This window comes from Rhinoderma darwinii (genome assembly GCF_050947455.1).
Source record: "Rhinoderma darwinii isolate aRhiDar2 chromosome 2 unlocalized genomic scaffold, aRhiDar2.hap1 SUPER_2_unloc_31, whole genome shotgun sequence".
NCBI classification, from domain to species: Eukaryota; Metazoa; Chordata; class Amphibia; order Anura; family Rhinodermatidae; genus Rhinoderma; species Rhinoderma darwinii.
In genome coordinates, this window is record NW_027461698.1 from 699,828 (window position 1) to 701,964 (window position 2,137).

Here is a 2,137-nt window from a genome sequence, read left to right on the forward strand (position 1 = left end):
TTTCTTTGAAAATAGCAAAGACAATCCAATAAATACGTACATTTTCAAATTTAGTAAAATCACATCCAATCAAAATATTTTCATAGCTAAAAGCATTAGATTTCAATAAGAATATTAAGAGCCGGTTTAAAAGTGATAAAACCTGCTTCGTAAAATTACAACTCCAAAATAGATGCTTTACATCTTCAATACCTCCGCAGCCACTCCTGGGACAGACCTCTGATACTCCCACACCTCTTCTCTCGAGGAGAGACCTTGTTGGAAGACAGTTATGTAAAGTCAACCAAACCACATCATGTTGTCTATTAGATACTCCAGGTGTCTTAAAGAGCTTCCAAACTCTAGCGGATTGTGCATTATTTGCAAAAGGAACCTCACATAAAACCTCGTTATTTCTAACTAAATCAATAATTTTCTTCTTGTCAAGGTCACCTGCAGTACCCAGATTAAAACGTACATAAAAGGATTTTAAGATGACATAAAATACAGGCAGTTTCCAGGATATCGGCCGTTTTAAATCTCTTATGCACCATTTCCATTTCACCATCAACCATCCCGCCAGGTAACGTATCATATCTGCCGCTCTGTTTTCCCCTTTCACAGTTTTAAGAATCAACAATAAATAGTGCAGATTTAAAAACACATCAATATTAGGAAAATCATACCCTCCCAAAATCGTTTTCCTCATGACCACCTCCCGTCTTAGTTTCTCCATTTTGGAGTTCCAGAAAAATACGAATAATTTCCTAGTAATTCTTCTTACCCACAACTTATTGGGAGGGAAAATTACAGCAACATACAACAGTAAAGGAAGGATTACCGACTTTATTACCAATACTTTCCCTTTCAGGGACAGGCTTCTCAATTTCCAGAAGGCAAGCTTCTGGTCTACTTTAGCCTCTAATAGAGAGAAACTGTGTTTACCCTTGAGATCTCTCTCAAAGGTAACTCCCAAGACTTCAATCTTATCTGTCTGCATCACTCTGTCCACCTTCACTTGTACCTGCTTGCCAAAGTTACACAACTGACATTTGTCCCAGTTGACTTTCATCCCTGATATTGCACAAAAAATCCTAAGATGTAAATTGGCTCGATTAAGATCGGCCACCGAGGTACACACAAATACTGCGTCATCCATGTATCCTAGTGACTTGACCTGATGCCCATCGCCTCCCGGAATAAAACAACCAGATATTTTTTTATCATTTTGTAAACTAATAAACAAAGGCTCCATAACACACACAAATAAAATGGGTGAGAGCGGGCACCCTTGCCTCACACCGGATTTAACCTTAATGGAGGGACTCACATTCCCATTAATTAATACCTGGCTCTCAACCCCATTATACAGCCCTTGGATCATCGTCATTAGTTTTGCAGGTATTCCCATCCTCTTCAATACTGCAAACATAAATCGATGAGAAACTTTGTCAAACGCCTTTTCCAAGTCAATTGACTCCAATATCAAAGATATATCCACCTCGTTTGCATAAAATATCAGATCCCGTAATAACAGCAAATTGTCCGATATCCTACGCCCAGGGACAGCGCAAGTTTGATGCATACCAACCATGTATTTTACCACCTGACTCATCCTTCCTGCAATGATCTTTGCTAATAGCTTATAGTCAGTATTCAAGAGGGTGATAGGACGCCAGTTCTTCATTTCCCTCCTATCTCCCTTCTTATGAATCAAAGTCACCACTCCCTGCCTCATTGAGGTTGAAAGCCCCCCACTATCAAATGCATATCTCAGAACTTTCACCACCTGTTCCTTGATAAAAGACCAGCATTCTTGGTAAAATTCAACCGGGAGCCCATCACACCCTGGGGTCTTATCTTTAGCCATGGCGTCCATACTTTTTTTTATTTCTGACTCACTAATATCGCTAGACATATTTTCTATATCTTCAAGCAAGATATTATTCTCCACGTTTTTGCAGTAGTCATAAATCTCGTTGTCACATGCCGCCTCATCCACTCCAAACAATGATTGATAAAACCTACAAACCTCAGTAGTCATTCCCTTGCCACAAACTTCTCCTGTAGGTGTTAAAACTGAGGAAATAATCCCTTTTGCATTAAAGGTTTTTTTAAAGAAATACCTCGAACACTGTTCGTTTTCCTCCAAATGCCT